This window comes from Callithrix jacchus, chromosome 13 (assembly GCF_049354715.1).
Source record: "Callithrix jacchus isolate 240 chromosome 13, calJac240_pri, whole genome shotgun sequence".
In the NCBI taxonomy this organism is placed as follows: domain Eukaryota; kingdom Metazoa; phylum Chordata; class Mammalia; order Primates; family Cebidae; genus Callithrix; species Callithrix jacchus.
Window position 1 is genome coordinate 68360001 of NC_133514.1, and position 16265 is coordinate 68376265.

The 16265-nt window shown below is 36.3% G+C and overlaps 1 protein-coding gene across 6 annotated transcripts in view; it reads right to left on the minus strand.

Moving 5' to 3' along the window:
• The window catches only part of ZNF521 (zinc finger protein 521), a 294182-nt gene that overhangs the window by 117248 nt on the left and 160669 nt on the right, over nucleotides 1-16265 (minus strand). The gene's annotated exons all lie outside the window — the stretch shown is intronic.

The window sequence follows — 16265 nt, forward strand, 5'->3', positions numbered from 1 at the left end:
CACACATTTGTATCATGGAAAGCCCTGTCCCATACTCAGGATTATTTACTGTGAATTTATCCCCTTTTGTCACTTTGTTGCCTATTTCCCACCACTGCCAAAGAATTCTGATGGAGAAAAACACTTAGCTATTTCAAAGTAGTTTGTTTTAAGGAAGTAGAATAGAATACCTAGGCTAAGTCTTTACTTTTAACGAAAAGATTAAATTTTATCTGAACCAAGGGTGTTTTATTGCCTAAAAAAATGATATCAAGATCAGGCTTTGATGCAATAACAGCAAAGCAGTTGCTAAGAACACCTCAGCACAGGCTCCAACAGTGAGCAACTTTTGCATGTGCGAAGCTGAAAGTGATATAGAGAGATTCAAGAGTGTGTTTCTCTCCATATGCTAGTGCACACTAGCTCTTCTCTGTCGAGACCAGCTGCTCACGCCTCAGTTTCCTCATCTTTATAACCAAAGTAATGATAACAACCTCATATCATGGTTCAGGAAAATCAATGCTTGACACCTGTCCAAGTTCAAAACCAAACAAACCCCAAACCCTTTGAAATGTATTTCTTAAGACTTATACTTCTTCTTCTCTTTTTTTTGTTGTTTTGGTGGTGATGAGGTCAGAATCTCCCTCTATCACCCAGGCTGGAGTGCAGTGGCATGATCTTGGCTCACTGCAACCTCTGCTCCCCGGATTCAAGCAATTTTCCTGCCTCAGCGTCCCTAGCAGCTAGGATTACAGGTGCCCACCACCATGCCAGGCTAATTTTTGTCCTTTCAGTAGAGATGGAGTTTTTCTCTTATGACTTAGATTTCTATACATGATCATTTAGTAAACTACTACCATTAAGGAGTTAGGTTTGAGATGACACAGCATTTTACAAACTAGTTGTTGTTGTTGGTGCTGGTGGTAGTGATGTGTTCGTGTTTACATGTGTCTGCATGTGTGTATATGTGTTCACTTGAAAGTAGGAAAACTTCTTATACAGAACTGTCACGGAATTTTGAGTGTACAATTTTGTTATTCTGAGCTATTTGATTAAATTTAACCATAGGAAACACTTCCAAGTCCTAATGAAGGCGCAATTACATCTAAAAGGAGCCAAGCCAAAAAACATCCTTTTCCAATATCTCTCTTTCAAACATCAGACTCCAATATAAGCTCCATAGTTTTCATTTCCCTTTTGTACCATCTCCCTAAGCTGTTGGAAACATGCTAAACACAAGATAGGGAGTGCTGCGCCAGTGGGTGTGTGGTGGAAGAGACGATGGCGGGTACGTCCACACACACAGACATATGCATGGGACACGCACATGCACACAGTTAAATTCACAAAGAAAACTACAAAAATTTGTTACAAAGGACCACAAAAATAGAAAACCATAGTTACTGAGAGAAAATGTGAATCAGAATTCTGAAATCGGTCATACAAGACCATTGGTGTATATACTTTAAAGTTTACTTTAAACATAGCATGTGTTAGTTCAACAGTGAGATTATGTAAAACAGACTATTAGAGAAAGTTAAAATAACATTTTCATTTAGAAATGAAAGCTCTTGTTTGCCCCTAAACAAACCCATAACACTTGAAAGGTTATAATTTTTCCTTAAAAGACACATACTCATGTAGTTCAGTCAATGTGCCCTTAATAAGGTAAGTTAAATTGTTTTAGTAACTAAAGAAGTACAATTATCCTAAGCACCCTGGACATAGAATGCAATATTATACATACTATTGCCAGGTTTCCAACATCACATGTATCTCATGTGATGGTACTTTCAGCATAATAATGCATGGTTCTGGGATACAGGAGACACAGAAATAATGTCAAAAGCAATTCTTTCCACATCTCGATCTCACCACATCAAGTGTAAATAGTGAACTTAAAACATGAAAATACAATTTGCTCCTTCTAAAATATACGTTTTTATCTCTTGCAGAAAAAAAAAACCCCACATTTATTTCCGATGCCTCAAGGTAAAGAGGATGGCATCTATCATAAGTGCAGAGACTGTCTGAAGGATTTAGAAGCAATCTTTTCATAATGCTTCTTTGGGTGAGAAAGTGGAGTTATGAGTTACTCAAAATTCATAAAGATTATTAAGTTTACATCCTTACAGAAGATCTGCTGCTACTGTATTTCTCCACCATGCTGCCAGCATTCCAGCCCAAAACGATTGAGAACCTGTCTCTGGTTCAGGAAATCCATCCATTTTGTGGCATTAGTGCTCTGCTGCATAAAATAAAGGTTCTGCCCCATTCAAAATAACAACAACCACAGCACAAATTACTTTCAGTGAAGCAGCCTACAGTATCTGTCCTGAATTCAAATATTCATTCTATCAGTATTCCTTCATGTAAGTGATTTTAACAGGTAAGTAAATTTCTATTTCAGCAGGCTTATTCCAGATTATCAGCTTGTGTGTCTGTGCCTGCTGGGCTATTTGAATGATTACCCTATCCCCCAAAGGCCTCAGCCAGGACGGATTCTGCACCCACCTAAGTGATCCCTCACAGTAAGAAAATCTCCCACACAGTGGTCGGCCTCCCCGCTTGATAAATTCCAACCTTTCAGTTCATCTAAACTGAGCCTATGGGCTTCATGTTGTTCCTTCTTCCTCTTCGCTTAGGACTATGGAAAGTTATGAAACATATTTTTCTAGTCCTCCCAGGAGCAAGGCCAGGTTCACAATTTGACCTCAGAAACACAGCAGTCCTACAATGCCAGACAGCCTGATAGAACAGAGTATTAGTGCTCTCTGCCTGGCCTACACAAACCATAACATGCAGCATGGAGCAATGTTACTTATGGGAAATGACAAGCAATGGATCAGTGGGGGGGAAATAATGGGATTTAATCACGTAAAAACATCACAGACACACAGCTCCCTTTCAACAAACTGCCCCACTACAGGTGAGGGCACAATGTTCTTAGGAAACCAACCACCTATAATTTATAATGGAGCTGCCTAACCAGCTATTTTGATCAAATGAAGTTAGATTCTTAACACACCCAGAGATTCTAGTTCCCATCGAGTCAATATCCCCCTAGGGAACGATTTGAAACATACATGCAAAATTATCTACTACTCATTAGATAGATGTCTTAGATATATGAGGAATGATCCCAGGAACAGTTTAGGCTCATATAAAAGACTGTCACAGACTAATTACAGAGGCTGGTGCCCAAAACGGAAGGCTGACCCCGCAGTCTTATTTACACAATTTCCAGCCAGAGGGCTGTAATGTGGAGCCCCAGTGGGGGCATTTCTCTCTGAAACCCAAGGGCACCTGCATTAAGGAAACTGGTATAAATGAGTCCCTTTGCTCCATGACAGAAGAGAAGACCCCAATACTTCAATTATCTTGATATAGAATACATGTGCTGACCTTCTTGAATTCCACATAATGAGACAGTTACCTCTTATTTATTATTATTATTATTTGCACTTTACCATGCATTCAATTAGAAGAAGGAAATTTTGAGGCAAGAATGATATGCTCTTTGGACAGAAGGTAGTGATTCAAAACTGCAAAACTTCAGCTTTCAAAAATAGCCTAAGTGACCTCTTGCAGTACTCTGACCACTCCGCGGCAAGCAGGAGGCAACCCCTGTGAAGAGCAAATTCTGGCAAAGTTCTCTCTTCACAGATGATGCACAGCTTAAGCTATAATGAGTTTTTGGGTTACAAATGCTGAACGCATTAATATTCCTTGATGATAATTATCACAGTATAAGCACCTTCCCCAATGTGAGTAGCATAAAGCAACTGAAGCAGCATTTTTACTATATTTGAAACAAGCTGGAAAATGGGATTTTCTACTCTTGTAACCTGGGGTCAACATACATCAAGCATTGCATATTAAACACACCCATATGTGATGCCCATTTCGCTTTCCTTCCCCTCTCCTTCATGTGTACCTAAAGCTATCTCCTTTATTCATTCTTTATTATGAAATTCTTGATATGGACATACATGTGATGTACATATATGTATGTATGAACATATATATGATAAAATCTGAAAACAAAATGTACTTCCACTGCATCATAATGAATCCTATGTTTCTTCTTAGGAGAATACAAATAGCAAATAGGATCAGTAAGCTGGGTTTTACAGATGAGACGTGTCTCTGTGCAGTTTGAATGAATACTGTGGTCACTGGCTGCATATAGAATAGGAGGAAAATTAGAGCCTAGCAAATAGGCTTCTAGAAGAATCAAACACACATTTCATAGAAATCTGAACAAACGACTGGTCTTTATCTTTACACCTTCAAAACTAATAATACTGTTAAGCATGGAAAGGTTTAAATGTGAATTCAAACCTATCAATATGATGGCAGTCAATGAAATCAGCATAGTATTTACTGGCAATATTTTTGCATGAGGCTCCTAGATACCAATTTTCATTCCAGATTAAAAGAATAATTACTGTTATTTGGATAACTATCAAATAGTATAAGAAAAAACTGATAAAGATGATCCATTATGTATTATATCCATGTGTACAACAATATCTGTCTAATACTCATTATTTGCTCCAGCATACCCAAATTAAAGGCTAAAAAGATTCAATATACTATACCCCAATTTGACTTGATAATATGCTATGAATGGACCATAAATTTATTTTCCCTCATCTCTCTCTCTTCCCCTTCCCCTACTCTGTAGGAAAAATATATATATATTTATTATAAAGCTTAACTGATGTTAGGACAACTTAAAATAATCACAAGGTCTTCTTACTAACATGCTATAATGTCTAGTTAGTACTCTATGTAATTCATGCTAAAAGCACTTCGATTTAGTGACAAAATGAAAGCCAGTTTGAACCCTTAATCCAAAGAATGTAAATTGGGTTGAGGTATTCTGTAGGCGTGAATCTGTGAATCTGCTGAACTCATGGGTACCACGTTACCCTACACTTCATTTAGGAAATAAGCCATGCTACAACTGCCTCCAATTCTCCAGCATCATTTTTCTTATGCGCTGCAAAAATGTCTTAAAATCCCATTTGAATAGATGGTAGGGTTATAAGGAAACCTTTACTAAATACTTAACAGCACTATCAGCTTATTAAATACTATAATGTGAGAGCCATGAAAGCATGATATACAGGGTTTGCCTTCTTCAACTTAATGCTGGTGCTCATTTGAAACACTCCGCAAGCCCATTCATCAGCAGAACTGATGTATTTTAAAAAGTCCTCATTTACTAGTAGATAAATGTGGTTGGAGAACCTTTTTAGTGTAGAAATGACTGAAAACTTACTTGATTTTACTGTTCAAAATTTGCTTTACTATGGCTAGGGAAAAAAAAAGAGCCTCACAAAACATTTAAAAGGCCATTTTGAAAAAAACATATAAACGCTAAAGGAACACAGCTTTGAAATAGATAGGGGAGGATATATTTTTTGGTTCAAAAATACATCAGAACAAGGTAACAGATTTATAGACAACTGATAAAGCACATGTATTAATCGAATCTGGAAATAATGTCTCAAATACATATTATATAATGAGATTACCCACCGAGACTCTTGCCTGACCATGACACTGCTGGCAGGTGATTCATTTGCACCTACTCATAACTGCTTATTTTAAAAAAATGGGTGAATATCATTTTATGTACATTAAGATATTTCTAACTTAAATTGTGCCTTTTAAATAAGTTAATAGACTATTTTAACCTGTTACAGTAGGTAGAAAGCAGGAATTCTCTTTGACAATGTATTTCTCTTCTCAAACAGATATAGACTCATTCAAAGAAAACCCCCTTTCTACAGAGGCCTGCAGAGTGCGCATTTATTCTGTAAACATGGTAACAATGATTATCTGTCCTCCTAGTTCTCAGTGGAGACTCTTGCTTTTGAAAATGTCTTGTGGTGACTTACTAAATTCAGGCTATTTCAATTAGTATTACTGCACATTAAAAATTAATTGCATTACTGAGTGGATTAAGGTTTAAATTTCAATTCTACAGTATGGGCACTAGAAATGACAGCTAAAAATCAATGCTCTTTGGCCCACAATCGGATGTATGTGTGGTTGAATAGTGTGGGACTGGCGTCACTGGCCAAGCAGTTTTAAAAGACTTGATAGTTCAATTGAAGGTGTGTCAGTTCTAATCCTAGATTTTAGTTTGAATGCTGCGCCATAGCCCAGCCTCAGAGACAGAAAAACAAAACAACAGCTGCACTAACAACTTGAAAAAAACAAACAGACACAGGTACTAAAATTATGACAACAAAAGGAGTAATAGTTCCCTCAAATACACATCTAATTATTCCTTGGTTAAAGCTTGTTCACAATTCTTTTCAATAACAGTGCAGGATCTCTGACTTCAATCCACATTATTTTGCTATTAGTTACTGGGTAAAACCAGTTGGTCAGGAGCAGGAAACATGCTATTTTGTAAAGAAAATAACTAGTGTATACAATATTCATTATGACTTTATCTATGTCTTAAGGAAACCTAAAAAGATATTGAAAATACAAATCTCTTCTTTAAGAAGTAATCCCATCTAGACCTCTATTTTAAAATAAATTATTAAACCTCTCTGGGGAGAGGGACAAATTAGGATGGGCAAGAGTTGATCATTTTGACTACAGATTTATAATGTCTACACAAAATGGGTGAAAAGAAATGTGTCTCTGTTATTTATAGAAAATGTGTTCTTTTAAGAAGATGAAGATGCGAGACATTTATAAATGAAGTCAGCAAAGTGAAGAAGCATCAGTAAAGAACTGCAAAACCACCGGGGTATGCAGTTTTGGAACTGAAGGGAGATCTGTATGTACATAAGAGAAAACAATGATATCTGCAGTGTTCCTCAAGATCCCCTCTGGGTTGCACTGGTGGCCAACAGCAAGTTCGGCAGCAAGAGAGTAAAGAAGATGGGAAGTAATAATAACAATAAAAAGAATAATCTGGTGCAAATGGACCCCAAGGTGTAGTTGTCATCCCTGTGCAACAATCACCCTTCACTGCAATTTACTGATGTTGCTTCATTACAATACAGCATATGAAGGGGCAATGCACAAAGTCACTATTTAAAGCTACATGGTTAGAAGCAGCGCATCCCACCCTAGCTGGCACTGCTATGGGAGCTAAGTCAGATTGTTCAAAAGTGAATTGACCTGTAAAAAAAAAAATAAATAGAGGTGAAACCTGAATGCATCATGGTGATAAATTTGGAGAGAAAGAGAAGAAAAGGCAGCAGGAAAAAGTGTTTCCTTAGTGAAATACTAAGGGGATCCCAAATTAATCTGGATTAAAACATCCTTTGAGAGTTTAACAACTTGTGGCTTTGCTAAAAGGAAAAGATAAAGAATATGAGATGTTCTGTGTTTGGAAAATATAAACAGGCTCTCTGTTTTCTATTTTTATCCTCCATAAAATGAACTGAAACAATGTTTTTAGGTAAATGTAACACTGCAAATTCAGGTTAATATGACTGAAAGGAGAGAAAGACTGATTTTTCTAATTTTTGCCTGCTGTAATTGAAAGTCTTACTTTTCAGTCAGTGCTCAAAAGATGCCGAGGCAATGTGTTAAGGGAAAGAAAGAGATTCTCTCCTCACCAAGGATCATTGAGTATGTCATTGGTTAATTCTTGCTCTATGCTTCTCATTAGCATTACTCTCAAGTTTCTGGTTATCATATCCGAAATATTAAGACATAATAACTACGAAGGTGCAGATAATTGGATATTAACCAGAACATACTTGACTGGGCAGGAGGTAGAGCCCTGCTTAAACTAATCCTGAAATATATTAATCACCAATTAATGAAAGGGTTTCAAATTCATTTTCTATTATAGAACACCTCCGAGTATCTAAGCTTTTTCTAACAAAATGACTTGGAATAACAGGGTAGAAATAAGAAATACAGCCATCTGATGATGGCTTAAATTAATTCTTTACAGCCTGTTGTCAGATAATCATGAAAACTATAGTTAAAACCTTACTTACTCTTTACAAAGTCTGATGAAAAGAAGGAACTCTTTTCAAAGTTCAGTGGCCTCTGTTTAATATTCCAAATTTATGCCTTTAAATAGCAGAGCCATAGCTAAATATTTCATCAGAGAGCTGTCAGAATATTATCCAAGCCTTCCACCTCTAGACCTTCAGCTCCATAACAGATGTACTCTTAAAATATAAAGGCAATTAATGGAAGCCCAGAGCACTCCAGCAAAGACATGCCTTATACACAGTAAACACTCTACGGTACTAAGTTGATGAATTAAGAGATTCAAAACCCACCACTTACGTAAATGGAAATAAAGTCATTCTAAAAAAAAGAGAAAAGAAAAAAGAAGAAAACATGAAGAAGAACAAATGGAGAGAAAAAGTCATCCTTCCGCATGTTCCATGTGGCTGCAAGACTGCATCTGATACGGATGTCTCACAGGTGTTTTATTAGTTTGGTTTAAAAAGCCTCACTATGCTCTGTGGAAAAACGTGTACAAGTGCTTGCTCAGTTAGATAAATCGCTAGAAGAATGCCACTTATCTTAAAGAAAAAAGTAAAATTTCTAAGAACATTATTTTCTTAAAGAATGAAGAGAGATCATAATCTCTAAATCATCTAAAAGATGTAGCTCCCAAAAACTCTGAAAAAGACTTACATTTTTATGTCCAAGAAAAAAGGTGTTTGAATTAATGCAATGTAAGCATGGACTTAAATGACACCATTTCCCGATTTCTCTTGCCTTGATTCACTTAATTTGATGAAAATGTTAAGAAAACGCTTGTTATCTCAGAGTCTTTTTTTTATTCTGTTGTTTGTTGACTTTAATTTTAATAACTCTTAAATAAGCACTCACAGCAGATGGACTTAATATATGCCAGCAAGCAGGCCCTTTTATCAACAATTTTGTAATAGAAATACACAAACATTTCAATGGCTCTTCATTAGCAAACAAATCAACAAGTGATATTTTAATGCATGACTTTATTCCATCTCTGTGGGGACTGCAGTTGAGAGTGTGATGTACAGTACAGAGAAAGGAATCATCAGCCACAATGTCCCAGGGCTCTCTCCATTGAGGACTTCGCAGCCTCTGCTTAAAGACTGCATTTAATTGACTGATAGACAGTAGCTTCTTTGTTCACAGAAGACAGCGAAGTAATGGCAGCTTGAAAATCGTACCATCTACAGGGTCTCCTGAGACTAGTAACAGGGGGATATGTGTCAGGAATAAATAAATAATCTAATTATTAAGCCACTTCCTGTCAAGTTAACTCCAATTTGTTGGCTTTTGAAGGCAACAAAACGAGGCATTTTTCCTCATTATGCTTCTCTTTTTATACCAGTGGTAATCACAGGCGGATTAAAGGGTGCCTGATTGGTTTTTTTGTCAAGGAACTGAGAAGCAGCCAACAGTACAGAAAAACAGAGTTGGGGTTAGAAGAAATTTCATGCTTGTCTCCTTTCCAGCTCCCTAACAGCCCACACGGCTGCCCCATACAGAGCTGCCAGCTGTACAGCAAATGTGTACCCCTCCAACTGAGGCCTACCGGGCCACAGGCGCCATCCTGAGAGCTGTGAGATACCTTGCAATCTTGGCAGGTAGCTACTGCTGTCATAGGCATAATTCTAAAGGTGACCTACGAAACCCCATCAGCTCACCAAATGCAACAATATGAGCAGCTGAAGTTCGACACCCACTCTCCATATTGGCTCCCTTTCCTTTGTTTACTGCTATTAATGGCCCTGAAACTAGGAAATAACCTATGGAAATAGGTCATCAGAGACTTTCCTTTGATGTGTGCGAACTGATTCTGTGGAAATAGGTCACGATCCATGTGTGTGCATGGGCAAAGGTGTATGTGCAGGGATCTATACTGTTTTAGGTATTGCTGATGACTTTTTGTGCACTCCATTCAGAAATGCTTTGCAACCTTCATTCAGAAACAGATACCCACAGCTGATAATGAACATATCAAAGAGCAAGTGAAAAACCAATACGTTAGTGGTACATTCTACAGGAAGTCAAAGGCGGGGACAAAATGAGGGCTGGAAGCCCCACCATTGTATGTCAGCCAGTTACATGGCCCTACCCAACTGGTAGGACCTCTCTTCCTAGCGTCTCTGAAGACAGACTGGCATCCAGCAATTCTCCTTGAGAACATTTTTCTGAGACCCCGTTAGGGGCAGTGTGTTCTAAAGAGTAATAAGGCACCAAATCTTACATCTATGGGCTCAGTCACAATCCTCAGCCTCACAGAAAATTAACAACATAAGAAATGTCTAGCAGGCTATCTTTGGGGTTTATAAATTAAAAAGTACACTAACCGCCAGTATTTTTCATTCTTGTAAATCAAAGCTGTTAGACGTAAGCTAAACACATGATTTGTCTTTTAACAGCTTAACCCTGAAATTGAATGACCTGAAGATTTTCAACCCAAGTTTCTTAAGAAATGAGAATCCAAATAATTAAGATGAGCTCTTAAAAACTGCCTTCCTCCAAAAAGTCATTTTTTTCTTTGAGTTTCTTTTGAATTGTCTTTGTTTTTAGGAAGGTTGATCAAATGGCGCCTTGGTAAGTTCCTGTGGCCCCTCTTTGCACTCGGGAAGCAGTACAGCTATGTTATATTTATGCCTGCGTATGTCCTTTCTAAATACATCTTGAATTTTTGCTAAATTGTGCAGATAATTAAACCCTCTTCATATTTACAGTCTGCTTCATTGGTGCCATGAATTCTGTTTTCAGTTACTGTCTGCAAATTCCCTCTCTGAACAATTTCATCCTAAGCAATAACACTTCATTTTACATAAGTTTTATCTGATGTCCCCATACAGAGCTGCCAGCTGTACAGCAAATGTGCGGTTCTCAAACTGAGGCCTACCAGGCCACAGGCTCCATCCTGAGATCTATAAGGCACCTTGCTGTCATTGGCAAGCGTTCCCTGCTATCTCTGTGACCATCACTCCACACTGCACACAACTTAAAATCATCTGATTATTAGAATTTGTGGCCCACACTCCATTTTATCCTTTATTTAATCTATCCCCAGATTACACATTTGTTTAAATGTTTTGGCTGGTTTACAAATCATGCAGCCATCTGCACAGTAGGTGTGACACCATTTTTTAGACAAAAGTTACGTTATAAACAAAGATAAAGTCATTTGAAATGCTTTGGTGTTTGTTATTCTGCCTGGTTCACTTGGACCAACTCTAAGAAATAAATAGAATTATCTGTGTAAATCGATGAACATCTATGAAAAACAACACCCAGCAGAACGCCCAGCTTGCTCCATTACCTACGTTAATATCATGACAGCTGAGGAGAGATGACCTGGCCCACTTCTCATCTCTCCTGTACAGATGGCTATTAAAGAGAAAGTATCCCTTTTGTATGGTCCATGTAGAAACCCTTTATGGGCTTTTCAAATAAGCCAGCATTGCCCACATGAGGGTAGCTTTCCGTTACCATTAAACTGCCCAGATTTCATCTTTTTTAATCCAGCTCTTGATGAAATAAGCCAGTATTTTATCATTTGTAACACCAAATGCTTGTTTCTTAGTTCTCTGAATTTTGTAAGCAATCAAAGAAAGATCATTTTTTTTAAAAAAGGGTTCAGTCATCTTCTCATTTAGAATAAATGGAAAACTCTCAATGATTTTGAGCTTCTTAGGACAGCACAGAGATTACAAACACATACGTATACCCGCACATATAGGCATTATTTTTGATCCATTTCTATTCATTCTTTCGAAAACAGTCAATGAAAGCAAAAGAGTTTAAAGGGCAACATGGACTTTTCTCTTCCTATGCAAAGATCCATATATTTGGATATTTTCCCTTAAAAAACCCAAAACTACTATAGACTTCAAAATATTGGTTTTAGTCTACTCTAAAGCAAGTGCACTCAAGCTGAACTGCTTCAGAGGTGATACTGAATGTTGCAAAACTATAATGAAGATTAGTTACATAGTAACACCCACTAAAGAAGTGAAAGGAAAAGAATGCCATTTGTGACCTTGGGCACCAAACAAAGTGTAGAATGTATGGATGCCACCTGCCACAAGAACAGACTAAAATTTCACCACACTGTTCCAAACGGATTCATTCATTCTTTATGCCTTGACATCAGTGATATATATCACGGGTAACACAACACATAGAGTACATATCTTCCCACATATGCTGTAGAAGAGCTTAATCTTTTCCTGGTCTTTTGAAAATCATGATTATCTATAAAGTACCAAGTATTTATTAGAGATATAAATAAAAAGTCAGTATCTTTGCATCAGTGTTCTCTTATTAGCTATGCTTTACAGTCCCAAATTCTAGTTCTGCTTTTCTAAGGGATACATATATTTGCTTCTCCAAAATGCTTTAACATCACACTGGATCCATCTAGGATACGTTTATTAGTGACTATTTCTGAATTTTCCTATCTTCTACAAAATGGGGCATTCTGACATGCAGACACAATTTTGCCATTATAACTCTGGTCTTTCTAATCAGATGAAAAAAACGAAACTTTAAGTAACCATTTCTAAGTATATTTTAAAAAATAATCCTTAGGTGAATGGTTTGTACCTATTCTCTTCATATTCCCCATCCATAAACTTTGAAAGGGAGAGCTGGAAATGGCCATAGCTATACCCTGACTACTTCTCCTCTAAAGCCTGTAACTATTGTAATCAATTCCAAGGATAATGGTATTTCTCCCCTTTGATCATTCCTTTGTCAGGCTGACTGGCCTTCGATGTGAGTTGTACTGCTGGTTGTCTACCACCAGCCGCTTGCAATTTGCTCACTACGTTTCATGAGACAGTTGTTTGTGGCTGTTTGGAACACATTTGCCTCTTTGGGGATTTATGCGCTAGTTGCAATGCCAACCTCCATAGTGATCGAAATTTCTTTCTAACTAAAATAGATAATTAGAGGCTGGTAATTATTGGTCAAGAATTATCAGAGTGAAAAAATTAAGCTTCTCATAAATAGTTCTTGGCAATGTCATCTCTTTATATTATCTCATGCCTAACAGCCCTTTATTCAGAGCACTTACAAATTTACTCTACACTGTTGAGCCTCATAATTTTATATGAGGCAATCCCTTTGCTGGATTAAACACATTTAAATTCTCTGGTTTCATCTCTATTTGTGATAATCCATACCAAACAATAATAATAATAACAACAGAAAGCTCAAAGAGGAAAATAATAATAATTATTTACTATGCTGATAGAAAATAGAAGAATGAATTGGAAATTAAAGCATCTAATACACAATGGTTTCTTGTATTCTCAGGTCAAAAGCCAACATAAACTATGTGAAATGAACAAAGGAAGACAGGAAAAATTTTCTCATTGGCACAGATCTTAAGAGAGGGAAATCTTTTCCCCAGGAAAGCTGTTAAAATGTTTTGTAGCTCTTTTTGTGTGCGTGTGAAGCAGAAAAGAAACCCCTGAATAGGCACTGGTCTGATTTCTTACTGAAACTGTGTTGAAATGTGGTGGACAGGGAGGTTTTTTTTTTCTTAATAGACATAAGTCAATTCCCTAGTGCATTTTTATCGAGTAATTATTCTTGCAACTCAGACCATGTGTCCACACTTTGCTGTAAAACTGCACTTAAGAAGAGCACCTCTGGTATGTACCTGGTAGAAACATTGATGGTTTCCCTTTCACAAATGTCCCTGGCCAACAGCCTAAGACCAGCACATTCAGAAAGATGCATGGAGGTTGCCTGACACTGAGATTGCACAAAAACATATGTGCCACATAGAAGCAAATGCAAATGACTTGGGGAAAGACGGAATTGAAAGTTATACCTCATTGGGTCATCTGTAGATCTTGTTTTCCATCAGGTGACACAATCCTTCCTCTACACTGATTGAAATGTAAAACAAAATATGCAAAAACACTATATACCCTCTTAACAAAAGGAGTAAGAGGCTTTTCAGATAGTCTCTAATCCTCCTTCCCCTACTAAATGTCTAGTTGAGATTATTTTTTGATTAGACAAAAAACACACACAGATACACAGCCTGAAAATACCTACCCTCAATGGAGGTATTTTGGCCAACAAAATAATGCTGTCTGCCTCATTTGAAAGACTAAATAGCATACTGGAATTTTAAAAGGGGTGTCTTAGCCTTTGTAACTCCCTTCCTTTTTACACTCTCTCTCTCTAGATACTAACAGTGCGAATGGGGTGTAAGGACTTGGAAGCATGGTCAACACATACAACAATTAAATGGATGCTACTCATTTGTTTAGGCCTCAAGTGCAAGAGAATTACATATTTTTATTATTAAAAATGGCATGAATATTAAAGAACTAGACCCTCTGTGAAAAGGAATGGAATGTGCTTCTCTGATGAAAGGTGAATTGTTAAATGCTCAAGTCCCAAGAGGTGAGTGTCTTATTAATCCACTATAAGGTAGAAGGTAAAAAGCCTTGGGAAAGCACTAATGATGCAAGGAATATAAAATAAATACAAATAAGAATGATATAAGGCAATTTAAAAAGAAGGCAGAACAAACTGATTAATGTTTATATGAAAATGATACTAAAATTAGAAAATCAAAAAGTTTTGTTATGCTGAACATTCCATTTAAATTCTAAATGTGCAAAAGAATATTAACATTGCGGTGAAAATATATTCAACATATTCATCTGAGTGCTGCGATAAATAATAAATCCAGAAACAAAAATAAGTTTACATTGAATAGAGCTCATGAGAAGCATAATCACAAAATTTCACTGGATTTCCCATAAACTGCAAACTTCTAAGAACTGCTCTCATTCAAGCCTATCTAAAAGTGGAGCATGAGGAAGAATCATGAATGACTGCCACCAACACAGTCACTCAAGAAATAGATGGGAAATATTAACATTTATCATTTTGGCAGGAATTCATTTTTTTCTAACATCTGCTTCTCTCCACTAAAAAGCAGTTTTAAAAGTTTATATAAGGTATTTTTCACAATCTCAAACAAAAGGGAATTGCAAGGAAACATTTGGATCTCTCTTACATGTTGCCATTATCTTCTAATTACTCATAAAAGTTGTCAATGCTACTGTCACATTGAAGAATACGCGATTTAATATATGAGAAATCACTAATAATACTAGTACTTAAATCTGGAAATTATAGAGATAAATTGATTGATATTTTAGCTGCTATGCATAAGTTCCATTTTGCACAAATAAGCTCTTAGTCATTTATAAGCAACAACCCCCCTAAAGATCTGTCATTTGAAAACTATAAAGTCCTATTGAAAAATTATCAATTTTCCAACATGCTTTTGAATTTATCTTTATTAATTTATGTAAGAGAAATGGAAGTTTTGTTAGAGCTTTAATGACAGGCGTGAGCAACTTTCCACTAAGCATTTTTAGAATATTTCTAATTAGTATACAAGAAAACTTGCTTCCCCTGAAAACAAGTTCACAATCTAAAATGTTGAACTTTCTTTCCTGTCTTACAGAATTTGATAATAGGAGAGTATGAGGTTAATTTAACTTTTTAAGTATTACATCATATTTATTTATGGTATTATGAAATACCATGAAGTGAGTATGAAATAAAAAACTCATAGTATGAAAAACACAAATGAGTAACAAAAATAGCATAAAGTATTAGCAATTGTCATTTTACTAGTAGAAAAATGATCTGCTTGATAAAGTTTAATTGGCTGGTAAAACGCTTACTGTTATTACTAAGTGCTTATCAAATTAAAAAGCATAGGCAGTAACCCATGAGGAATTAAGAAATAATGGGACAATATGAATAAGTTAAAAAAAATTCTTTTGGTTTTAGCCCATGTGATAAATGCAAAATCCTAAAAACACTGGCCTGGATTGACTTCAGAAATCTTTCCCCAAACCACTTTTATAAAAATCTATGAAAAATTTGCTGGGGAATAAAAAAGGATTACAGAATTCTTTACATGATCTTTATGATCATGATTATATCCAGGCTGTTGAAACCATACATATAAAACTATTTTATGGCTATTTAAATTATTTATGTTTCCCTATCACAAAAACTCACTACTTTAGATTCTGATACAAAGATGCATAAGCAACACACAGCAGTGCCATTACCATAATAACTTCTGAAATTAAAACGCTTCTAAAACTCTACGGAAAGCTAACATCCAGTTCATTAACCATTCCTGTTAGTTTTCAATAATGCAAAAATGATTAGAAGTTTAATTTGTTAATCACCTGTGTTTTGACTGGCAGTAGATATATAATCCTCTGCAGAAGTCTAAACTAGCCCTTGCAGAAAATAAAATG